Source organism: Anser brachyrhynchus, assembly GCF_964034855.1.
Source record: "Anser brachyrhynchus genome assembly, chromosome: 7".
Classification (NCBI taxonomy): Eukaryota; Metazoa; Chordata; class Aves; order Anseriformes; family Anatidae; genus Anser; species Anser brachyrhynchus.
The window spans coordinates 26,964,150-26,990,260 of record NC_137701.1 but is presented as its reverse complement, the minus strand read 5'-3'; the positions used below and the strand labels follow the sequence as shown (position 1 = coordinate 26,990,260).

At 45.5% G+C, this 26,111-nt stretch overlaps 1 protein-coding gene across 6 annotated transcripts in view; it reads right to left on the bottom strand.

Annotated features, from left to right (window-relative positions):
• The window catches only part of SEMA5B (semaphorin 5B), a 270,791-nt gene that overhangs the window by 161,221 nt on the left and 83,459 nt on the right, over positions 1-26,111 (bottom strand). The window lies entirely within an intron of this gene.

Genomic DNA, 26,111 nt, shown 5'->3' with positions numbered 1-26,111 from the left:
TGATCTGCCCTGGAATCCCTACTCCGGCTGCAGATATCCTTACACCACCTGCAGAATGGAGCACGGCTACAGAACGTGCCTTAGAATATTTGGGCCTTAATGCTGCTGAAAGGATCCAAATTCATAAACTTGCATATAGCTGTGCACTGGCACTGCGTGGTAGACTCTGTGGTAGGCTCTGAGGAGCTGAAAAGGCAAAAACAGGGTCTGCTGAAGAAAAAAGACACCTTCAGATGAATCCAAAGCCCAGGTCCATGCCATTCACTTCCACCACGCTGTTACGACACCAGAGAGGATGTTAAGTGGGGCTGGTACAGCTGGAACACCTGGCTCAGCTCTCAACTCTGCAAGAGGTAACTTACCCAGTTCAATGCAAGCAGAGCGGTACAGGTAGGTGCCATTAAGCAATAGAGTGCGCACGAGCAGCCGAGGGAATATTCCTACTCATCCCCGTTACGGCAATAATTATTAAAATAGACATCTGCTGTCTGCAGAGCCTCATGGGTCAGAGTTAAGGTGTCTTGGTAGGATATTTCGGTACAGGTGTAATGAATTATGTGCATGTATTGATCTGAGCTGAATGGAGATTTGTTCTTCTTGTAAGTTCTCGTTGATGTACTGCTATGCGACGTTTGACATAAGTTAATTAAAAAATGCTTAGTAGTCTTCACACATAGATTAACGGTGAATACATCAGTAAAACTGAGGCCATTACACATGGCAGTTGTTTTGCGCTGAAAAGTACACATGTAGGCTTGTGACATACTAGAGAATGCTGAAATATTATTATTTAATTTGAACACTTTCATACTCATGACAATTGTGTATTTTTCAGCCCATTTAAACTGTTTTAATTATTTCCCATCAATATTTAATTCTTTGTCTGATAGTGATTGGTCCCGAAAGAGAATAAAAAGCTCCAGAGCAATAAGGAAAGCAATTCTTAACTTTCAAGAATAATCTTCTATGGCTTCCAAATAAATAAACCAAGCTCTTGTAGATATAATACAGACAAGACGATATATCAATGAAACATGTCTATTCTAAGGATTTAAATGTAAGAGTGTTCATAAAAACCTAACTCTTCCTTTTTGAAATCCTCCTGCACAGACTAGTCGGAGAAAATAATCCTCTCAGCTTTTAAGAAAGCATCTGAAGTAAAAGGCTTCTCAACACGCTGATGATTCAAATGTTGGTGTGTTGGTTTTTTTAACGTCTCAAATTACTTTAGTTGTGATTTAGATTTCTGCAACAACTATGAGAAAATAATCTTCATATCAATGGTAGGAATCCCCTGGACTACCTGAGCCCGCGTAGGGGAGAAAAATAGAGACGTCCAAGCCAAGGGAAGTAGTTTAATGTAATAACTAAGCATGTGTTGCACCAATTGTTTTTAAGCCCGCCTTCCTGTCAGATAACATACTCATAAATCCATCAGCACCAGGTCACCGCTGTGTCCCTCTAGGGCGTAAATGTAATTGAAACCTCGCAGCCACTTAGAGCTGCTGTTTTTCCCTGTTTAAAAGGCTAGGGAGGTTAGACACAACCGCACTAATAGATCAGATCAGGCTGGCATTCATGCCACCACTGTCAGACTGCAAAGCTCCTTGTAAATCTATGGGCAAATGTTTTGCCTCCGATTTGCATTGACTTGCAGTACACACACCCGGAGCACTCGGCCTGTGAGGGTCGGGGGAGATGAGCCTTTGGAAGAATATAATAAGACAGTCAGTTAGTGGTGCTCAACATCTGTTGCTTAACTCTATTATGTCTCATCAATCAGTTTTCATTCTACTTCCCATTGGTGTTTTTCTTTATCACTCTATCTTCTTCCCATTATTTCTGTTCAATGGACTAAAGACAGTAGATGAAATGTTAAAATGGCATCGGATTTTCAACTGCAAGTAGAGTGCATAAGCAGCATTTAAAGACTGATTTCAGCATAAGAGAGGATATTCAGGTAAATCAGAGATCCCAGAGCAAGTCATCAGCTTGGAATTGCAGAGGAAGGAAGATTTACCATTCTCTTCTGAGAGAGGTGAAAAACTGTGCATGCAGCTATCTGGGTACATTCTTTTCATTTCCTTTTCTTCTTTCTCTGTTCTATTCTTTTTCCTTCCATTTTGAAAGCTGCTTTTTTTATATTTTCAAGAATCATTTTGCATCCAAAACAGGTTGCAAAGGATGGGTGCTACCACCACCACAGACTCTAATCCAGCTATGAGTGTTTGCAGCACAGTTTAGACAAAAGCATCCAGCAACATCCAGAAAGGAAAGCAGCCGAGCTGGGACAGCACAGACATCAGTACAGCTTAGTCACCAGATTTACTACTCAGTCTCTGGCAATTCAGCACAAGTTGTCGTCTGCATTGCTGCAGCTTTACTAACACAGATCCCCCAAACAGCAAAGTTCCTGGAAAACCAGAACACAGAGTCCAATGTAGAGGGCAACAAGCATTAACAGTTTACTACAGGGGAGTGTTTCATATCCGCACATAGGAGTTGTGCTGAAGCTTTGAAGCGCAACAGAAGAAAAGCAACCCCCAAGTCAAGCTGATTACTTTCTGCAGAGAGCAAGAGGTGGAATCGCAGCGCCCATGAACCTGCCTGGGCAGCGACGTCCTCCTTGTGCCTGCGGCAGCGGTGTGAAATTGGCTGCCACACCACAGCGCTGGAGGAAAATGGATGTGTCCATGGAACCACGGCTAAAGCTGCCGTGCCCCTGCATCACGCACAGGCCTTTCTCCAGCAAGAGCCCTCATCTCAGCACGAGAGCCTCCCCCCTCCCCACTGTGCCACGTCTCTGCCTCCCGCCCTGACGAACCCGGCCAGGAACCCGGCGCCCCGTCATTACCCAGCCAGCCAGCAAGTAACGCACCAACCCTCTACAAAAGTTCTTTTTACTAATGTTTTCTGCAGCAGAATAAAATTCTTGGGGATATTTAATCTCTCTTTGTTCTCCAGGAACCACCTGCCAGAACAACTGACACGGCGCAGCCTCCCTGGGTGGGTGATGTCAGGGTTGGCAGTGCTCGCGCCTGACGCTCTCCAGGCAGGATATTCCAGACTGATGCTGACATCCTACATATTGAAGCCTGCAGCATTTCGGTGTTACTTCTCCGTTCGGTAGGTGGTGGGTCATGAAATTACAGGAAGTCGAGCGGCCCCAGTCTCCCACATTGTTAGGAGATCAAACTGAGCGATCGCTCTGCTGGCTCAAGTATATGGGGAAAAAGAGCAGAATCCCAGCCACTCTCATAGAGGAAAACAGCAAAGCTGAAAGCAGAATCAGGTTAGTTAAGTAATGAGGAAAAACTGCACCTATTTTTCATTCAGGTTCTATGGTAGCTCAGAGGCTCACAAGTCTGTGCTGCTTCATGATAGACCATAAGAACTCAAGAGCAAAGTGTTATTTTATGCCAAGCAAATTACGACACGCATTATTGTAATATCTGCCTATGGGCTTGCACAAATCATTTATTTAATTTATGCAATTAAAGGCAAGGACTAGGCTGTATGGCTTGTATGTGCTAAACGTAACGAAAATTGAGACTTTCCACTGTCCCACTTCAACTCACCCCGACCTTCCCTGGCACCACACTTGGCCAAGGCACACCACACCACGCCAGCTGCCTTTGCTTCCAGCTCTGCCCTGTTCTGCAGCACTGACAGCTCACTTCAGACGTCAGCCACGAGCGACGTGTCACTGTCTCAGCTACCTCGTCACGCTTCAGGGCAGCAGCCTGCTCTGACGGGTGTAAGAAGAAGCTCCCTTATGCCACACCATGGTTTCTTGCCTCTTCCCTAAAGCATCCAGCATCGAATACCATCACTGGCAGCACATCGGAGAGGAAGGATTGCCAGTCTCACCTGGCACGGCAGCTCCTATTCTCCTAACACGTACGGAGAGTTGCAACTCTCTCCCGAAAACACTGCTTAAAATATGCACCCTTAATTGTTTTGCCAGTAGCCTCCTGGAGTCCTGTAGGGACGTACTACCCACAAGAAGGACACGGTGTGCCAAATAACTGGCTTCCTGCTGAACAAAAGTTATCTTCAGAAAAGTATTTAAGAATCGCAATGGATACCAGATGCAGCCACGCTCACTTTTTCATCTGCGCAGAATTTGCATCATTCACAAACAAATGCCTAGTGCTGCACAACCAAAGCAGCTCTGGGGAATAGACTTTGTCTTGCTCAGCCCTGTGTGTTACGAGCAAAGTTATCAGCCGGCTTCCAAGCCCAGCCTCTGGATTGCTACCGAGTGCCTCGAAAAAGCAGGAGGAAAACACATTTTCCCCTCTACATAAAAGGAAGAGTTTGCAATGGTCAGAGACAGAGAAAAAAATGTTCTAGCTTGGAATGGGCTGGCTCGAGTGTGTGAACATTAATCAGGAATAAACAAGAAATATCAAGGTACGCGTTGCGCTGTCGGCCTAGATTGTGCTTTGATGTTTAAAACTGCCAAACATCCTCACTAAAATAGGAAATGCCTCAAGGCTGTAGATCTCCCAGCGCCAAAAGAAGTCGAGGCAAGAAGAACAAAAGCCTACAATGGGTGGAAAAAAAAATGCATAAGGAAAATGCAGGGGTATGAAAAAAGCACTCGATTTACTCAGGGGGATAAGGGAGAGTGAAGCAGAGTGGACTCGGGTCAGAGTTCCAGCGACTCCCCTTCCTTTTCCACTCATCCAGTCCCGACAGACAGGGACAAAGTGAATAAAAATCAAATCTGCAGAAGGGAAGGGAGACACGATGCTTTTCATTAGCTTTCATATCCAACCACAAGGTGGGAAGCCTTGGAGAAGGGGTGCAGTGGGCAACAGCCCGGCCGGGGAGCTGCCGTCCGTCCCTGCAGACCGGGTGGAAGTCATTTACAGGCGGGCCAGGGAGAGCAACCTGTTAAATGGAAAACCAGAAGGCCAAACAAATAGGCAAGTGCTAGAATCTGAAAAATCAACCAGCTGCCTTATTGGGAATCAATTTCGCTCCCTTAGGAGAGAAATAACATAATGGAAAGACTCAGATCCAGAAAAGAGCCCTGCTCCTGAATTCTGTACAAGAGGGCCGCATTAAAGGACACCCTCCGGCACTGACTCGGAATAAAAATGGCCAAAATCAGGCTGAGATGGAATAAAAGCAGATAGCACATTTTCATGCTACCACTGAAATGAATAGTCTTAATTCATGTGATCAGTTCATCTGCCACTCAGACACAGTATTTCTCCTTAATGCCATCCTCTGACCCAAATCAGATCATTTTGCTCCCTTCTTCTCGAGAAGGCGAGTTCTGCCTCTTTCTGCTTCTCTCATGCCTTGTCCCAGAACTTTTCTAGGCCAATTCTTCCACCATCCCCCCCGGCTCCAGTCTTCTCACACGTTTTCCCTCCAACAGCAATCATCTAAGCAACGCTCCTTTAGATTAGCTGTAACACAACACAGCAAGCAAAACACTGACTTGATGTGTTCACTGGAGCCAAATCCTTCCTCTTCTTTCCTCCGTCCTCGCCTGCATCCCGCCTGCTGAACCTCCACCACGTGCCCACTTAGTCCATCTCTTTTCCAGGCCAAAAAGTCCTGCTCTGGTCTACTCAGTGACCAAAAGTCAGAGACGCACCTTGTGGTAAGCCTTACCTGTTATCCTACAAGGGAGTTTGGTATTTTCTCTCCCCAAGACCAAGACTGAAATGCACCGAAGGCCGAAACAACACTCCCCAACCTCCCAAATTAGCGTTTGTCCAAGAAGGGCTGCCAAGATGCCCTACAAACACCCCCAGCCCAGCTCAGCTCTAGGGGCAGCAGTACCCACCAGCAACGTCCCAGGTACCGGCGTGCCTGGAAAGGGACAAAGCGAAGATGAGAAAGGTTTCATGCTCCAGGCTGCTGAGTATTATTTTGACTCTTGTTGCTGCAGGCACCAGCACGAGGTTTCCTACCAGGGCCTGGTCTTGTTACAGTACAACGGGATTTCACCAAACATGTATTCGTATCTCTGCGCTTTTTGCCCTTTTGGGCAGGAAAAGGCGCTTTTGATAGCTCGGCTGGTTAATAAGGAAATTCCTCGGAGGGTCTTTGTCGAGAACATACAAAAATTCCCTCACAGCTGCTGTGAGGGTTGCTCATTTCGGGGTTAGCACACAGAATTAGACAGGAAGCCGCTGAGGAGAAGGTACAATACATTAAAAACAGGCCCGGTTCCAAAACGTGCATTACAGTGCAGCACATGGCGCAGAGACAGCACGCTCCCACCTCCGCTACCTACGTGGACAGGCGACACAAACCTCCCGCTATCACGTACGGCACACGAGATGCAGTTACGCCGGGGGAGAGTCTGAGCCACACCACTTGCAGTCCTTCAAAACTACAACGCGGCGATAAATTCCTTTCTGAAAGACACATCCTGCGTTTCCACATGGTGCGAAGCGAAGCCAAATCTTTGCATTTCTTTTTCCGTCTTTAAAGCATCTGCCAGACAGAAGGCTGTCTCTCTGAGGCACTCCTATGGTCCCTCAGCACAGCATCGCTGCAATGTAATCATTTTCACAGTGGCTTTGGGAAAGATCTCCTCCAAATTACAGGAGGGGAAACTGAGCCACACAGATGCTCAGTGATTTTACGCAGAGCTCCCCACTGCAGAGCAGGATGATGAAGAAGCTCTTGTCTCCTACACAAGTACTCAAACTCCCACCTCTTCCTTCCTCTCGTGTGTCCCTGCTCCATCACCTTGCCACGGCTTGGCCAGAAGCTGGGCGCAGCTCAGGCTGAGCCCCACCACTGCTCTTGGTCCTTGTGCAAGGGAAGAAAGGGCCCAATTCTACCTCTCCCTCTGCTCCTGGTGGCGTGGGTCCTGGGGCAACAGGGCCTCGCAGGGAGCAACGCTGCTGCCAGGCCCCTGCAGCTCAAACCGTACAGGGCACGGTGCTCCACGCGCCGGTCCTGGCTCTCTTCAAGCAGCCGGCAGAAAAGCAAACCTTTGAAATGCAGCTCATAAAGCACCTGATGTCAGCCTAAATGAAACAGCGACAAAACGATTGCTTCAAAAAGATTGCTACAAAAAAAAAAAAAAAAAAGATGAGATTTTGCCTTCCGCTTCAGAAATTGCTACTACCTGAGCGGTGACTCTTTTATTTGCTTTACAAAAACACAGCAACTCCCTTCTTCCCCTCCTCCCGCCCATGTCAGCAGACTCGCCTGAATGTTTTCATGTACACCCACATTTGTCTGTCCTCGCATTATATTACAGAAACATTTCATTTTGCTCTTTTCATATGCTATGATGTTCCAAAGCTTTCCTGTCAACAGCGAGCTACATCCCTGCCGTACGCTAATGTGTGTAGTCAGCTGGGAGGCAGTCGTCACGTCCCACGTAGCACCAGAGCCTGCAGAGCGGTCAGAAAGGGAGCACAAGCACAAAGCGATCACACGAGCACCCAGACAGACCCACACGTGCCTTCCCTGCCCTCACTGCCTGTCTTTTTTGCCCACCGTGAGCCTCAGATGAACCCTGTGCGTGTATAATAAGCCTGGCAAAATTGCAGCGAAATTTCCTGTGGGTTCACGCGAGGCAGTGAGCACCAGCAGCTCGGTCGTGCAGACCCTGGAGTGGCTGGCTCCTGTAGGCATCAGCACCACGCACACTGATAACAAACCTTAACGTAGGGGTGGAAGAAATGATTGCTGGTCACAGCTGCAACCACGAGAGTCTCGGGTTTCGTGCATCTGGGAACTGAACCCTGGATGCTGCACCTTCAGAAGGGGCACAGGGCAGTGCTTGATGGTAAGAGGTAGTGTTTTGTGATTTTTCACAATTAGAAAATTTGGTTACGGGTGAATGGATTTATATCTGAAGTATCAGAAAGAATATTTTTTCTGCCTTCAGAGAAAATATCATCCTAAGTGCTAATTTTTATTTAAGCAACGGTAGAGAGCAGTCTAGAATGAAATTGCCATCTGAATCTTAATTATACCTTCACACCGCAACACTATAGCAAATTACATGTAAGATTAAAAAAAAAAGAAGTGATATTAACATATAATGAGCCTCATCAATTACTATGGATCAGGAAAAGTAGCCCTCATACTACCGAAATAGTTTAATTTGCATGACTGGATGATTCAGATTTTTCTCGGTCATTCATTCAAATCTCTCCAGAAGTCCCAGCCGCAGACAAATGGTGAGCAGCAGGCCTTGCCTTAAATAACCCAATTAACTAACTAACTAACTACCACCGGTAGTTACCCTCCAGTTTTACAGCAGGGAAATCCAAAAGATGTTCTACGGCAAGTCTGGGGAGGAACAGGGACCTGTAGCCATTAGTGAGCTAACTGCATAGGTATATGGAGCTAGCGTGACTTTTATAGTGCAGCAGTATGTAAAGTGACTTGCAGGTCTGAGTTTAGTTTCTCATGGACCAAGTATTAGCCCCTCACCAAAGCAGGAAATATATCTTAGAAGTATAGCAAGGGATGGACTTAAGGACAGAGAGATCTGTTCCTGTCCTCTGTAGAGGAGCCCAAACAGCTAACAAAGCAAATACAAAACCGACACGAAACCCACAAGCTATCGTCAGAACTAGATCTGCTCATACACTCAGGTTTAGTCCTGGTGCGGGCACTGGTGACCAGCAGCTGGCAGGTCTGGGACTACCTAAGCACACGGAGGGGAAGGCAGACTGAGATGTTTCCTCCAATTTTTCCACAGCACAGTTTTCTCGCCCGTACTTGGGAGCTTTCCCCAGCTGTAACTGCATCGGTTGATGATGACAAACAGCAGGACAACAGGTACAGAGATACAAGTCAGGAGCTGCTTGGCATTGCTTTGGACATCGCATTTATCCTCTGGCTTTAATATTTCTACTCAAGAGTTACATTATTTCCCTGCTTTGCGGGGACGTTAGGAAAATCCATTTAATACTGTTGAGCAGATTAAGATGTTGGATGAATATCGATCACTGAGCTCATTCTGACTTTAGTACCGCACACGTATATAGGCCAATCTTCAAGACACTTTTGATGATCAGCAGTGACCGATTATATTTAATGAAATCTATTTTAGAAACACATTTGAGTCGGGTATCATTCATTCATTTCCAGATTCAATCAGCGAAGGAGAGGGGGAAAGTTTGTTTCCTTTTCTGCAGATTAAAGGTTGTGTCTGCTTTGAAAATTAATCACTTTCTGCTGTCAAAAAATGTTCTAAAATGCAAACTGATGGATTGGCATGAGCCCGACTCACAACAAACAGATACCCACATGCCTGCAAGCGCTTGTAAAGATTAAGGATGGAAAGGGATTTTTTAGAGGTACACGGAGATACCATCGTGAGAAATGAAACGAGGAAAACAAAGGCAAACTCTTAATTTAAAAATGCAGCGTGCAGTGTTTATTAGAGACTGGGGCAGGGATAAACTTCCAGAGGAAGCTGTGAGAATTTCATCACTTGCAACTCGATATAAATGAACCAGACAAAGCGTCTGAGAACATACCGTCATGTCGCCACGAGGCCCCCCAAAGAAGCCAGGATGCCAGCGTGGAGAGATGAGGGCAGGTAGCAGCAGCACGTTCCTGGGACGCCAGCATTTCTCACAAGCACAGCTGCACAGGAAAGAGCCTGCAGTCATTTATCGCCTTTAAAAACTATCTATCTGGCAAAGTGACTGCCTGGCCACGTCCTGGCTCTGAATCAGAAAGGTGGCAGGACACTGACGACACCCCTACGCATCCCTTGTGGTCCACGGGCACCCTTCTGCCCGACCTGTGCCACTGCTGTCCCTGCAGTGCCCTTGTTGTGGGCAGCGTGGTAAGCAAGCCCAGATAATGACTCCAATTAGGAGGTGGGAACGTCGTTCCACTCCCCCTGCTCTCTTCCAGGTCAGTATGAATGTGTTTGAAAACTACTGGCACAGCAAGTTAACGATAATTCAGATTTAATTTGCACTCTGTCATCTCTGTTTTTTCTATAGGCTTTAATAGTTTAATTTAACAGTCTTAAGTACTGTCTATATTACCGAGACATAATGTGTATTTCAGATTTGAGCAGCTGCATGGCACAAAATAATATTTCACATTTATATTGTGCCTTTCACGATGAAGATGTTTAAAAGTGCCTTGATTACTATATCTGTACAAGAATCAACTCATCCATCACTGAAACGCAGCCACCTCTAGGCTGGAAACCTCATCAGTCTTTAATAATTTAGGCAAAAATAGAGCAGAGCCGAAAGGAAGCGGCAAGTTGAAGAGGTAGAGCTCAGCCACCCTTACGGGCCGAGGGGTGAGGGCTGGGTGCCCGCTCGGGCCTAGCGGCACAGCAGCCCCTGCTCTGCCACCTCCCCGCCGGATCACAAGCCCCTGCTCGGCGTCACAGCCCGAGGACAGCCAGAAGCAACCCCTGGCAGGATGCACAAGCGGTGAAATGACCATCAGAGGTGTTTGCTCCTGCACCGCCCAGGCCAGATCCTCCAAGGCAGGGAGGAGGCAGCCGCCGATGGCGACGTGCTCTCAGCCAGGCCCTCAGGAAGCAGAGCTCGGCTCTGCCCAGCAGCCCCGACGCCCATTTTCTAACCGAACGGCTGTCCGGGGAGAGCAACGCCACGTCTCGGTGAGCCCTCTGCTCCTTCTTGCAGGAGACCTCTCGCACACGGAAACGGGAACCATCTGGTGACGGGATTTGGCTCCAGGAGCTGAGTCCCACCTGCGTTAGCCGCCCCGCAACCCCTGCTCTGACCAGCGGGAACCTCCCCAAAATGCCGTATTCTCAAGGCCCTGGCAGTAACCGAAGGCGATGCTTTCCCGTGTAGTTTCCCAGCTAAAGCTTTGTCTCACGTTTTTTGTGAGAGCGATCCAGGGACCAAGTAAAGTAGCAGGGAAGTGGGTGGGTAGAGAACAAATGTGTCAAACTAATAAAGATTCTCTCTATTTTCGAGCACATCATCACCCATGTTCATCACTTATTAAAAGCCTTTCATTTATGAAGTCTTTAAGGCTTAGTTTAATAACCTGCAATCATTACTTGAATCACAAAATTTGCTTTTTATTATATTGTGTAAATGAAGCACTGTAGCATTTAATGTAAATTATTTTTTTCCTCTCCCTCTTTTATCACTGTTTTTAAAGCCATTGTGATCAGGTGCTTTTCTCAACATGCCCTAAAATTGCGGAGCATGATATCTGTGGCCCAAAGTAATGCTGTTCCTGGGACTCGAGTACAGCAATGAAAGAACACAGACTATAAGCCAGCCTTTCCCGGGTGCTGCCTGCCTCTGAGGTTTCTAACTGGGCTGTTCAGATCATCGTCTCCCCAGGGAGAGGCTCGGGGTTCCTGTACATCCAGGAGATATAAAAAGGAATTTGTTCGTTATTAATACACTGTCTCCAAGAGGCTTTCCTTTTTAATCAAAGTATAAATTTTGAGATGGAATTGATACAGGTGCAAGCCGAGAACACGGCACCGCCGGTGGGATCTTCTGGCGTTACAGGCGAAGGTATGGTAACAAACCATAAATTAGATTTGCAGCTGGGGGACTGGTCAAGAACCCCGGCCATTTCAGGCCAGAGAGAAAGATGTTTGCCATTTAACCTCTGGGGGACTTTCATATTATTTTACTCAGCTGTCAGAACACCAGTAGGCGCAGCAACCCGCTTGCACATACGTCACCGAAATGTTTATCAAAGCCAAATCTAGTCCTCATCCCCCCAGCATGTATCAGCACATCCTGCTACCAAACTATGCCTCTGAAGTCCCAGCGGGACTTGAGGCAGCAGGTCGCCTGTCCTTCTCTGAGGCCAGTCTTTCTCTGAGACAAAATGAAAACATGAAAACACCTGGAGTAAAACCAGAAGGAAAAATAAAACAGGAGGAAAATTAAACACTGGAAACTGGTCCAAACTGCAAAGCTGAGAGATGTGGATCCAAAATATGGAGCAATTCTAATCAGGGTTTTGGTACTGGCTCATCTGTAATTAAAATGAAGTACAAATCTGCCTGAGACAGTCAACAATCTCAGCTGTTTTCGAGATCTGGCTTTCATTAATTTCATTAACATCTTAAATGCATTCTTATTGCTTGTTCTGATGCTGAAGAGCAAGCGAAATAACAACGCACCATGAACCAGTTTATCTTTGTCTTTGCAGAGGAGCAGATGCGGTATCAGTCTCAGGGGCACGCAGGCCCTTTGCATGGAGAACGGCAGCGAAGGGAGCTGTGCAAGTGTGGAAATCTTTAGCCTGAAAATAAATAAATTGAAACTAGCACTTTCATCGGTGCCTCATGCACGTTGGGGAGCGGCACCAGCTTTATTATCATTATTTTGTATTTATCAGTGTGGCAATCTCAAACTGTAATTTGCCATTCTTGCTTCAGAGCAATAGCCAGGAAGGCAGAACTCCTACCGAGCCCCCCACGCATCAGTGCTGTGGGTCTGCCCCTCCCAGGATGGGCAGCAAGTAGCAAGAGAAACCCTGCACTCACCAAAGGCAAATCCAGCAAGGCTGGAAGGGGAAGGAAGCCACTTACAATTGCTATAGCATTTCAGGGCATGGAAACACTGGACAAGCTTTTCATCAACTTTCACCTGATCCAAATTCTTTTGCCAAACTTCATCTCTCATCCAGAGGGAGACAAGTTACCGACAGAGCGAACTAGATGGAGCTGCAACACACGTGGGCCTTGGGCTCTGGCCGCCTGGCATTCGGTCCCACTCTTCAAAAATTCCTGGAATAAATTAACCGTTCGGGTTGTGACGATGCTGATCTGCTCTGCTTGGCATAAGCAAGTATTTTGATACAAGGGAGATGATGCTTTCTGAGACCCGTCACCTTCTCGTTTTCAAATCCACTGGCATGTTTCATAGCAAAAAAGATGAAAGAAAAGAATAGCCTTGCACTGAATAAGACTTCTGTGTCACAAATGAAAATTCATTTTAATTAAGCCAACTTCCATATGCTATAATCTGCCCATAAAACTTAATATCACCTAAAAATTCCCATCAAATGCAAATTTTCCTCAGTGATTTATTTGTGTAATTGTGAGATGGAGAGAGAGCAGACAAAGCAGTGGGAGCCGCAGACTGAAGTAAACAGTGTGTCAGAATATGCAAAACAAGGGAAGGACACAAAAAAAAAGAGAGAGAAAGAGAGAGAAGGAAGGGACAAACATTCCCTGGCTGGAAAGTTGTTGAGTGTTTAGAGCCAAAGAGTGGAAAGCGTGGAGAGGAATTTCTACACGTAACCTACTGACTCTACCCTCCTTCCACTCCCAGCATCTCCTCCATTTAGCTAGCGGATGAAATAAAAATCATTTTGGGGGTAGATGAAGGCTTAGATTTGTGCTTTAAAAGGTCATTGCCTAAAATCAGCACCACAGCAAGCAGAAGGGAGCTTAGCAGTTGGTCGGCTTCGGCGTATCCCACACTTTGAGGAGCCTGGCAGTGAGGTAATCCCCCAGGAATGTGTGTGCGGTTGGATGGCTGTGAAAAGAGAGCGGTCAGCTACCAAAGCTCTGTGCTGAATATTCACGTCACACACACACAATCATTTTTCTTGTTAAGTATTGAGAAGAATGGGAACATTATAAATGCAGTATCTTTTTTGGCTTCAAGTTTAGCTGCTTTAGAAAGATCTGCTCCCTCCCTGCTCCCCCACTCCACCAGCTGTGCTCCACCTCCATCCCTGAACCGAATCGGCACGCACAGAGCTTTAAATGACATAAAAACAGGGGAAATTAAATCTAATAGAACTTAAGCTGAAGAGCGAGACTGTTAAAAGACGACACAGCAAATTGGAATAAGCATATAAACCACTTGTCTGTATAAAAATGTCACCTTACTCTACACATAACCCCTTGCCACGTGCTTGTGTGATACCCACATCCATGTCCATGTCATATTGCTCAAAGCAACTGTTTACCCCTCTTCCTGTGGAAGAGTCATTACTGCCAGAGCAGATTAAATTTGCTTTGCCAGTGCCTTGGCTGTTGAAAATATCTTTATCTGCCCAAGGCACTTAGCAGTGTGTTGCAGTGAGACAGAGACCAGGTGTCCCTGCCCGAAACTCAGGCTCGTCAGTGGAAAGTCTCCCACTCGTTTTGTTAAGTTTTGGATCAAGCCCTATTCAAGAAAAAAAAATTATATATATATATTAAAAATACTAGAAAGTTAGTTTTCTGAGTATTTACTAATAAGATTAGATATTCTCTTTTTTTCCTATTTTTTTGACTGCTTCAAGTGTCCCTGCATTGACATTTTTCTTCTTACTTCCATATGTACTTGCTTATCCTGTGCTTTGCTCAGTGGGCTCACGCTTGTGCAGTTTCCCTGCATGGAAGCAAGACAATGACTGCACAGAAGTCATTTTCTAATGAATGACATCTACAAAGGAAGAGAGAAGTAGACCAATCCTGCCTCTCCTCTGAAAATTACAGTTTTTCCATTTTCTCAAAGAACTGCACATACTTGTACTCACAAGACTACATGAAGTTTCTAGGTCAGTAGGCTCCTGATTATGATTAGCTTGAATGACACGTTTAAATGCCAGTCTCTCTTCTCTCATGGGAAACAACCAGTTCAAACATAATTCTTAACCCACTCTAGTACCTTTAAACCTTTGTTTAACAAACAGAGAGAGGGGGGTGGGCAAAAAGTTGCCAACCCACTTCTAAGCTTCTACTGTCTTTCTAGGTAAGCAAAATCTATAAAGCCTTCGTGGATGTTCTCAGAGAGATGAAAACCCATTGGTAACAAACCCTCTAGATTTAAGCAGCAAAAGACTTGAACAAGGGGACAGAATGCAAATTTTCAGCAATTTTTGTTGTTGTTGTTACAAATTTTAGCTTTCAGCTTTTAAACATGTACATAGCAATGTCCTTATAGCTGTAAATAACTCCAACACAGGTCTACAACAAGGCATAGCACTAGGAAAGGCCATGGACAGTGGCACATTTCCCCCTCAGAAGATAAAAACTCTTCATGGCTGTTACCTGAGCAAGCCTGAAAACCCTCCTACACTACATTAAATAAAAGCCCTCCAATTTACCAGTGGGAAAAGTGAGATACAGGGCAGTTAAGAGACTTCTCAGGGTCCCTCCACAAATCTGTGCCTGCAAGGTACAATTCCTTGTCTGTTGTGGAATTTAACTCCTACACGAGATCACACCTGAACATTGTCTCCGAGCACTTCGTAACAGGATGTGAGTGACCCACTTCCTACAAGGAGGACCACTCTTTCGCGCTGTGTTAATGAAGGTTATTAACTCACATGGACGTAAGGTGCTTGCTGGGTTTCTATCGCTACCTTTGTGACTGCAGCTAAGTCTGCTCACGGTTCTACTTTGAGAACGGCTGCCCCTACTGGATTTCCTGCCGACGGTCCATCTACTGTGCAAGACATTCAGGAAGCTGATCTTTAAAAAGCCCACATGAAATGACTTTAATAATGTCAAAACTGCCACAATTACACATGTTTGGAAGGAGACAATCAGGGGCTATGGCTAAAAAAATTACACTACTAAAAAGTTATTTTCCTTTCAAATATCTTACCAAGTTCGTTAATACCTTCTGCTGTTGGTGAAATGATCCCCCATTAACATTTCAATTTATTATTGCTGTTCTGTTAATGAGACCACAAAAAATGGAAATGAGGCCTATAAATATGCTAAGAGTTAAAGTCAGGAATCGTAACAGTGTGTGCACTTTATGAGTAATATTTCAGTACCACCAGCATTCAAAACAGCAAGGAAGTATGGTTCTGCAGCATAAGCATCTGGCTTAACAAACAACCCCCCCCCAAAAAAACAAACAAAAAACCACCATAATTTCTGAAACTGTAAGCTAAAATCTCAGTAGAGCCAACTGGACCCCTGCTGCAGCAGATGGGTGAACTCTGTGCAGCTCACTTTTAAACTGCATTTGGGGAAGGACTTTCTCAGTGAAGGTCACTGGGACTGCTAAACCTGAAAGCAAATGCTGCAGGAGGAAGGATTTGTCCCTGCGTCCTGTGATAAAAAGCTCTCCCTCCATGCTAATGTCTAGTTACTGCTGGAGGAACCAAGCCTCTCGAGAGCATCTCAGGCCCATCAGGAAAAAGGGCAGGCTACAAACAGAGAACACCAGCCCAGGGAGCCACGTTAAGATTCATTTAAGAAATATGCTTAATGCCAGGTAGCCTTCTGGATCCATCAGGCTCCCACAGTTCTCTGGTGATCTGTTCTCCAGCTAGCAGTGGATATTCTCCATGGGTCAAGACAAATTCCTTATGCAAATGGCATTACTGCAACTTGCATTTTCAATTATTAATATTTCGCTTCTTGTCTTCCCAACTTTTTCAGAAGAGGAGGAAAGCAGCAGCTTGTTCCCCTGGGAACAAAAACACAGAACACGGTGCCTCGCTGAGCCATGAAAGGAATGGTCCCTTCAGCACAGGGATGTCATATCATGCTAGCAACATTTTTGTTTCTGCATTTTATTTCTCTCTGGTGATTAGAAATGATCGACCCTACCCCGTTCTCTGCGCATAGCTGACGGCACCAGGCTTATGCTAAAGGAAATGTGTAGTCACACTTCCACGAGCAGTATCATCTTGCAAGGAACAAACTTATAATTATTACATTGATTTTATAATTTATTTTCCAGGAAGCTCAGATTTCACGACAGGGATTGGCTTTGTGCTGAGGTCCCCCTCCATCAGCCAGCAGAACACCGCACTCCGCGCAGCTTTTAAGCGTTAACAGAAGAAATGATCTAAATCAGCCAGTTTGCCATGGCAGTAACAGCAGGTTTGGGAAGAAAAAAAAAAACAAACAAAAAAAAACCACAACAGACAACTTCAGATGAAATAAAATGAAAACATAAAAAGCAAACAATTTAATGAGAAGACAGACTATTTCAGTAAGTCTAGTTATTTGATAAGCAGACTGCCACCGTCAGCCTTTTATCATCTGTGAAAATGCATGATGGATCTTCCCTGTTTACTCACAATTTCCAACCTTCCCCTTCTGATCAACATTAGCATATTTGCTCCAGCGCCTGTAATGACACCAACTGCTAGCAACCACCCCGATTCCACCTTTCAGGGACAGTCAGCACTGACAAGCCCGGTGTGGCTCAGCGGCACATACATATGGCACGCAGACTGGGTGGTTCGAGGCTGTTAAATGTTCTTCCTCTTCTGAGCTTGCCTGAAGGGAAGGAAAACGGCTCCTGCTGAGAGCGAACGTACATAAAGCTGTAACAAACATTTAATTTTAGCTGATCTGAAAGAGAATTAGTGTGTGCATTCTGCACTGCCAGTTCCTACAGCAGCTGCTCAAATGAGGTGGCTTTGGAGGGTTATTAATTCCCATATTAACGGTCAGCCTCCTCGTCATTACTGAAATACAAGCTCCCGAGTGTGTTTCAGTCTTTCTTTCCCACATCTCTTTCAATTCTTCCATTATAAGCAGATAAAGTCATTATTTGTCTGAAAAGGACCTCAGTCCAACACATGCTTACTGTACTTTATCTGGCTTTATGATTCAGCTACACATTTTTTCTTCTGTGTAAACAAAACAAAGCTTGTTACAATTAAAAAAAAAGAAATAATTAAAAATATACAGCAAGTTCCAGGGAAACTGCCGAAATGGCTACTGCGTGTGTGCATTGTTTGTGCTAAAGCAGTCAGCAGCCACGGGAGGGAAAGCCTCAGATACGATTTTTAAACTGGGCTTGTGAACAACATTTCACTCTCCATCAGAGCAGATTTGAATGGATTATTTCTCCACTACACTTTGAGAGGGCAATGCTGCCACACGTCATGAATCTAAATCAATTTATGCAAAGCAGGAGGAATCATATCACATCATACCTACCTGACACAGCCCCTCTTTCTGTCCCTTGGCTGAGGTTTTGGTACGAGGTTTAGGGGTACTATTGGAACAACCCCCCAAGAACTCCAGGGAGATTTGGTTCCCCTTGAACTGGAGCAAAGCAGAAGTTATTCCATCTAAATCGGTTCTTCAGCACTCGAGTTCAGCTCATTTATGCTGGCTAAGGATCTAGCTCTACTACCTACAGATTGAAAGATGCTAAGGAAGGACTATTTTTATATGCTTTACCAAATATAAAACATGTGATTGACACGTAGGCTGAGATTCATCTCACCCTACTTTATTCACCTGCAAGCTGGGCTAGGCTAGGCAGCGAGGCACTTGGTACGTCAGCGGGCTGAGAGCAGCACTGCCAAAGGTCGGCTCCTGTCGCCTGTGTGAACGCCCTTCAGATAAGGCCCCTCACTGGCTACACAATAAAACTGCGTTACGATAGATCGTCCAGCTCAGCAGTAAAAAAATAATCTTATAGTTATGCAAAATTCTGATCCTTGTCCTTTTTCTTCCCTAGCGTCTGTGTGGCAGTGCGAACGGACTGACTTTTGTAAAGCTATTGAACTTCAAATCCGTCTGGTTGTGATGCCTGCTCCAAAGTCACGTCCAACTGGACTGAGAGCTGCTGCAGGCACCGAATTAAATCATCCTAACTCCCTCAGCAGAGGTTCCCACACAGGTAAGAGACTTGCAGATCACCCTTTATACGAGGCCTCTCCTTTTTTTCATCCAGGTGTTGCCAGGACGAATGCGGTGCTGATGAAGCCGGTTCTCTCGGCACCAGCTCGCACCAGTTTGGTCCGACAGCAAACAGCTGAGAAATACAACGAGCTCTACCAGCCCCTCGCCTTGGGATGAACTGCCCTGGCTTTGGAGCAAAGGTAGATGTTATTCACACTTCACTGCACCACTTCCAGTGAATTTTGCTGAAGATTTTGAGAGTTAATAAGCTGCCTGCTTCTCTTTCAGACTTCAACAGTGTCAAGGCTGTATAGAGAGAGGTGTGCGGATGGAAACAGTATCTGATCTAAAGCTAGAAACAAAAGAGCTTATTTCCCCTGATCTGGGGAAGAATCCAGTAAGCCTCTTGGGCACATAGTTGAAACCACAGTAAGGACAGTAAAACCCTTCCTGGAATTGCAGGATCAGGAAGAAAGCAAGAAACGAGAGGAAAAGGAGTTGTTAAATAGAGTGTACTTGAGGAGAGCTTTAATCAAAGGCGCGATGCACGGCTGCTTGGCAGGCACTCGGGTGCTCACTAGCAGGGGATAACGGGAGCTCGGGTAGTCAGGGTGGGGAACCGCAACTTGGCTGCTCCTGTTCTTGACTCAGCTGGGGCTGCGTTTCCACCCTCGGGCACTTCTTTTCCCCACCTGCGAAGCGGTGATAACTCCTTACGACTAAAACGTAGCAGGTGAGAGCTGAGCCCTGTTTGTACAGGAGGCGACATCCGCAGCGTCTTCAGGCATAGCACCCCAGGGAAATCGGGGGGGTCCTGCCGGAGGGTTAGAGGATGGAACCCAAAGCTGTGGGATGAAGCCCGTGTAAGGAGGAGATGACCACGTGCCGTGCCCTTCACCCATCTCCTGAGCGGTGCAAAGCAATTCCCAAGTTTCTTGTTACAAGGCAAAGCTCAGATATATTGCTCCTTTACAAATACCGACATTTCATCAGAGGACATCAAAAGATGTTGTGCCTTTGTTTTGCCCTTCATAACTAAAAAAGGCATCCCACAAAATAAACAAAATCCCTTCTTTTTCATTACCCACAAACATAACGCTTCCACCAGCAGCCAGGCTCCAATCTAGTAAATGTCCTCTCCTCCCTCCCAGCTCCTCTCCCTTTTCCCACCTGGGGAATTCAGCTGCTTGCAGAAAAACTCAAAAAGCTAAAAAAAAAGTATAAAAATCTTGGCTCGCATGACCCAGAAATAACTGAAAAAAGTGAAACCGTATGCCTTGCCCCCAGTGGCTCTGGGACTTGGAGCCAAACCAAGGCCAGGAGAACGGAATATTGCTCTTTGTTAGCCATAAATAAATAAATAAAGGACTACCCCCTCTTACCCTTCGGGATATGATTTCTAAGGAGGGAAAAATTCCCCATGGAGTTTATTATGTGTAGATGGGAAGCATGCCTCCTAGGGAAACGCAGCGGGGGCAGCCTTCCCCTTGGTGATTTCTCCCCCGCCTTTCTGTCACTTCTTTATTCATTTTGCAAGCCTCCCTCCCCTCCGCTCTGCAGTAAGTGAAGCCGCACAAAGGAACGTGCAGGTAACTCTGACTCCAGCCACTCCAAGCTACACAGCATCTCCGTTCCTATATAAACGATCAGTGTGTGGCCTGGGTTTCATTTGCAACTGTAAATGAAACAGGCCTACAACTGTGTTCATAATCCTCCTTAATTGAATTTCTGTGACAAAACCCAGACAAAATTATTGCCCTCAAGTTAACAGTTTGCGCGAAGTAGCCAAGGGTTCCTGGGAAGCTTTAAAACAAATGCAGGACAAAACTGGATACCACGAAGCAGTTATTTGGTGTCGGTACCACTTGTTTGGACGGGAGGAGGTTTAAATGAAAGAATAAGGTCATTTTAATACGAGGGACGGCCTAGGGATTCAACAAAGGCCAAAAAAGTGAGAATGAAATCAGGGTGGAAGAGCTTGGACGCAGCCCAGCAGATGCTGCTCCCACAGCAGCTCCTGGAAGGAGGTGCTGGGCTGTCTGGGTTTTTGGAAAGGGGAGCATCACTCCCAGCTCGGTGTGGCTGATCAAGGGATTCTCACAAATCCAGAGGGGCTTGAAGCAACTGTTTGGTCTGTGTGCGAGTTCACACTCCACTGGAAGGGGTATCTCCTTTAAAATCGTCCACTTAATCATTTCCTTCAGCTCGACCGTCAGTTATACGGTAAATACACACAGCATTAATAACGATGTCAGGCTGCTGGTAAAGTGCCCACGCTTATTTTTAAAATGTGAGAACCACTGCTAAATGCAAGCGGGGATGCAAAAAGGGCACTGCCCTGAAGGCTGCTCCCACTGCTTGCGGAAGACGAGAATTAAAGCCGCTCACATTACCGAAAATGAGTGTTTGTTGTTCTTCCAGATGATACAGATGTTTTCTTGAAGGATTGGGCAAAGCTTGTGTGAGCGGAGATGCCTGTTCGCAAGAGCTAACTGTATGTGTCATACGCCACATGGACAGACACCCGTTTTTACCCCAAAGTGCCACGGTTTAGTCACTGTATGCTCTGGTAACTAAAGCAAACTAGCAAAGTTATGAGGGGCTAAAGCAGACCCTTCGTGCCTCCACTTACACAGTGCCAGCGGGAGCAGGGAACCATGTCATCCCCAGGCGCTGCTGGCCTGGTTACACCCCGCGAGCTCACAGAAGTTAATATCCTTTGCAATTTCAGCAGAAGGCAAGGCTGGGAGGCAACGGGGAGGGTGAGGTAATGGAAAGAGAAATCCTGTAACTCCTCCGTGTGCGCCCGTGTCCTGTGGTCACCCAGCGCTCCCAAGGCAGAGCTGATGCAAATGGAGGGGTACAGGAGGCTGGAGGGGCCTCATGCCAAATTTCCTCCAATTTAATTACTTAGGACGGAGGTAAAATATCCTGAGAGGTAATTAAACGAGCAATACCGCTCAGACAAAGGCAGGCAGAGACCAGACCTCATTTCCACAGACCTCCGCGCCGTCACGGGACGGCGTGCCCCTGTCCCCACCCTCACTCACAAGGCAAAGCCAGCACGATGAGGGGCCACAGGGGGGTTTCAGGAGATGTTTCCTCTCCCAGGGATACAGTGGGATAACACCCAGGTGCTACCGCCTTCCTCAGCACCTCTGCTGCTCCACAAGCTTCAGCGGTTGCATTAACACCTGGTTTTGAGAGATTGCTCATTAGCCCTTGGGTCCTGTGCCACTTTAAGCAACCTTTTAAGAACACCTTTTTATAGGTTGCGTGCTCTGTTTTTCCTCAGGCCACAAGTGAACTGCACCGAACGGCAGCGGGGGCAAAGTGAGTCAGAAATAAACAGATGCATGTGCACACACACAGCCCCCCTCACCACACAGGCAAGGCTGGGGCCAGAGACCGACGTCTTCAGGAAAAGGCACAAGGGGATAAATTCAGCCCAGTGCTTTGCCACCAGTGGCAAAGGGAAGAAAGGGGAACATTTAAAAGGGTGATGAAATGTTTCAAGAAAAAGCAATATATTTTTATGCACTTGTAAAATCCACGGGCAATGACTTTTCTGGTTAATTGGTTTCATCTTATTAAACTAAAACCTATTTGTAAAATCCGGACATATTCAAGCAGAAGTCCAATTCCTGCACCAAAAACCAATACAGCATTTCGAAGAAGAAAATTAAGCAATGCAAACCAGTTTCCATTAGTTTGAAAGCACAGCACTTACTGCGCAGAAGAGAAATGGAACGGAGCGCTTGACTTTTCTGAAATGCACTTTGGAAAAATCACGTTGCTCATTTACCCCAAAACTGCAGCCTCCTTTTTCCCCACCCCTGTGAAAACCGGTAACTGTTTTGGCCCAATTACGCAGTGATTTATAAATCAGCATCCTGCTATCTCTCCCTGCACTTGTCACGTTCAATTTCTTCCCCCTTATTAGACCACTCTCCTTCTCTTTAAATAGTCCCTCTGTCTAACTTGCCAAAGAACTGCCAATGGGCCCCTCGTTTTACAGAAGAATAGACCCAGCTTTACCAACGGGAAAGGGCCTCTAATGTGCCATGGACACAGCACAGTGAAGCATGGTAATTTGCCTGTGGTAATGATGCTACTTCACAATGATCGGGAAAACAAAAATCTTTAATGGCTAAATGACACCCCATCCTTCCGCACCCTGTTGAATTCAAAAAACAGGGGAAGCAAAACTCAATGTCCTTTAAGAGATGAGCTAAAAGTGCCTACATCATCCTTTTTTTTTCCAAATGCCTCATCTGTGTGGAATCACTGCAATGGGTGGTTTGGTGCTGGGAACAAGACAGAAATAAAACAAGCCAAGGATTTCAAAATGTTTTAGCACTTTAAAAGCAAGGGATATTTGGGGAAAAATATTAAAGACTATATATGTAAACAATTTTGAATATACTATGCACATGCATGATTCCCACCCCTCAAATATTCTGCTCTGCAGAAAAGATTTGTGCAAAATACCACTGAAAGTTGTATTACTTATTTTCTCTTTTTTTTTTTTTTTTTCGGGTGAAAAGGAAGTCCGTGTTGTGGCAAGGACAGAGGGGCAGTCTGCATGCGCCATGGCTTATTTCTGAGGATGATCCAGTTCAGCAAAGCACTGAGCTCTTGAGTGCCAAATCAATCCTGAGAAAAGCTTTCATCCTCAGTCCTCATCAGAAGCTTTTCGCTTCTTACAGTTGGGTTCCCTAGGCTGCCTGGGTCGGCAAAACACTGATTGCTTTGGCCAGCCAAAGTCTGGTTGCTCCAAAAAGTCAATCTTCAAATACAGCACATTAAGCCACTCAGTGGGAGAACTTCTGCTCTCATATTTGGCCAAACACAGCAGGCAGAGCTGCACTGACTTTGATGACATTATTTGGTGGGCACCAGAAGGAAGGAGGAATCATAAGCAATCATATGGTGCATGTTTGGTAATCTTTTGGCACTGCTGAAAGGTTGGGGAATAGACTTAAACATAGGCTTATGAAAAAGGATAGACCAATATAATTTACAATATTGCTCGTATTAGTCAACATCAGGTTTCTTTGATAGTTTCCAAGGGCAGAGAGTGTAATTTGTCAGAAGTTGGCCAGTTGCAGTTTTGTAAATTTTGTAGCTGCCTGATTGGCACACTTCACTCTCTTCTTGTCCAAAACTTTTCCTTCTGCTACAGCTGCAGAGAACAGGAGCAGGACTTGAATTCAGCAGGCTGCAACAAGGCTGAGTCGCTGAGAAATGAGAACCAAGCCCTTTCATTGCCACACTTGCCCAGGAATTCTTCAATTCATGATGTTCAACTCTTAACAAAACCTGAGACAAATCTCTTACTGCAATTAAGCAATAGCTTCTGCTTTAGAGCGTCTGGTGGTCTTTTTAAAGATTACTCACTGTAGAGTTCATCAGTTGATTGCCTTATTGTCTTATGAAATTAAGTGCCTACCACAGGAAAAGTTTGGCAACCCGTGTTGAAAATAAGCACCCAAAGACTCTCTAAATACCTGTTTATTCAATCTAGAGTAGCACTCGAGGGAAGTACTAAAATCTTTGAGAGAAATGCCACACACCACGTTAAAAATTCCCCCAAATGTTGTATTCTTAAGCCTTTCTTTACTCATGTGTCTGCTTCAATTAAAAAATGTTCTAAAATCCCCCAAGATGCATGTTTGAATGGCTGACTCAACATTTCCCTTGCAGTAAACATGGCTACAGTGCTGGCAATGAAACTTTGGGAGGGACATAAACAAATCAGCATTTTTACGTCCCTTAAGGACCAAATGATTTAGTGTAATTTTAAACCTTAACATGTTCCGGATGAATAATTTTGATACGTTTCATCTTCAACTCTGCGGACCTTGCCAAGCAGAGACCATAATACTTAGCAGCTATTTATCAGCAAAACCATGGGCGACTTTTCAGAGGCCTGATATTAGAGACCTGTCCAGGCAACCTCCCTCTGAAACTTGGCTCCTCAAGGAGCCAAGGACAGGTTCCCGGCTGTGACCCAGCACAGGTGCTTTCCCAGGCCTCATGCAAAGCTTCTTGACAGTGTGAAAAGGGCACGTTGCATTCCAGAGGCTGAGAGCAAAATAAACCTTCCTGTTTGGGAGAAAATTCAGGTCTGCAGCGGAACTGGCAGAGACACTCTTCTGGACACTGCACTTCTTAAATGGGCCTCGTCGTGAAACCAAGAGAGCTCTCGTTGCTGGTAATGAACATCCATCCCCTCATCCTGACAGTACCACCCGCTCCTTTGGGGTAGCAGAAGCAGTGGAAGCAAAGACAGAGGGAGGAGACAGAGCAGGTACACAGAGCCACAGCCACCCTTTATCGTGGCCAGGTAGATCCCCGTGCTTCAAAGCTCTGCGCCATTCAGTGAGTACATCAAGAGTGGCTTGTTGCCACAGCTATGCCCTCCTCTGCCCAAGCAACCACAATGACACAAAGGGGTGTGAAGAGAAAGGCTGGAGAATCTGGCACAGCACAGAGTTTCATTTTCTGGTGTATCCCTTGATATCAAGCTCCTCGTGCAAACACTAATGCTCATGCAGAGAGCTGCTAACACCATTCAGCCCGGTGGAGTTGGTTCAAGGTACTTGCTTTAGCACTGTAAGTTACATCTACGATTTTCCCTCTAGGTTTTGCAAGATGAGTGCATAGGTACAATCATTGCACTCATTAATTCTAAAATAGTGGTATTTGTTTTGCTTGCTGCTTGCCAGGCAGATATAGCCACCAGGGTGTGAAGCTATTAAGTGCAAACCACAGTTCCTATCACTTTGTTTTGTTCTTCACTCTCCTTTTACTGCGCGTTTTCCTTGAGCTCTTTCTCTTTTGATCTACTTGAGAAAAACGGCCTCCTTTATTGATTAAATTACAAATTCCAGTGGCTGGTGATTGAGTTATATGATAACACCTGCCGAAAGCCATCAACTACAATTGAAATAAAAGGAAAAATTAGCACTCTCTTTATTACAAATGGTTTGGATGTTGAGTAGCTGACTGAATTAAATGAAGATTGAGCAGATCTGAGAGAACTGATTAGGAAAAACAATGCAGGATTCAGGAAAGCGCTACCAAAATTCACAGCTCACTAATTCACCCAAGGAAAATATGGGAACAGTTAAGGAAGAGACAGAAATTGCATCTTTTTCACACATCCAGGAATTCAATCCAGGAATTGCACAAAAGCTTCTCCCTGTGATAAGACTCCTCAGACACCCAACTCCGACACCAGGTGACTGATGGCCAACAAATACATGATCAGGGCAGCAGCCTCCATTTCATTCATTCAGCTTCTAATAGGCCTTTTTAATTAGTGCTATCACAAGCAAAATAAGGTTCTTGGCCTTTGTTCTGTGCCTGGGAACCAACTCCATGCCAGCTTTTGGTAACGTATCATTGCATTTTATTCACTGCTCATCTACTCTAATGAGGTATTTTTATTTTTGTCTACTTGTGGCATTTCCAGCAATACAGACAGATGTCTTGGGCTTTCTTCCTGCAGATTAAAAAACCGTTATAGGAATTCTTAAACAAGACAACATTAAGCTCATAAAGCAAAGTGTCT